We start from the raw sequence: 508 nt of genomic DNA, 5'->3' as shown, positions 1-508 counted from the left end.
TTTTTTTATTTTTATTAGTTTAATTATTTTGTTCATATGTGATGTGTATCTGTATGTGGCTATAATGTATATGTGAACAAAAAAAATTGTATGTATGTAGATGTTCAAAATGTATGAATATATATGTAAAAAATGTTTTTTTGTTCATAGAAAGTTTTTTGTTCATATATAGAAAGTTTTTATATATGACAATGGATATATATGAGAAATGATGATCCATGGAAAAGTTTTATATATGCGAAAGTTACAATTTTAGAAAAGTTTTATATATCTAGCTAGGAGGGAAGAAGAAGAAAAAGAAGGATAGGAAAGAAGAAAATAAGAAGAGGAAAGAAAGAAGAAGAGGAGAGGAAGAAGAGGAGAAATAAATAAGAAGAGGAAAAAAGAAGAAAAGGAAGAGGAGAAGAAGAAAAAATAGAACCTCTTTTTTTTTTCTTTCAATCCTCTCCTCTATTCCTTTCTTCTTCTCCTCTTTTTATTTCTTATTCGTTTTCTTATGTTTTATCGG

The sequence above is a fragment of the Triticum aestivum genome, chromosome 7D (assembly GCF_018294505.1).
Source record: "Triticum aestivum cultivar Chinese Spring chromosome 7D, IWGSC CS RefSeq v2.1, whole genome shotgun sequence".
NCBI classification, from domain to species: Eukaryota; Viridiplantae; Streptophyta; class Magnoliopsida; order Poales; family Poaceae; genus Triticum; species Triticum aestivum.
The sequence above is the reverse complement of the archived record's forward strand: the minus strand, read 5'-3'. Positions refer to the sequence as shown.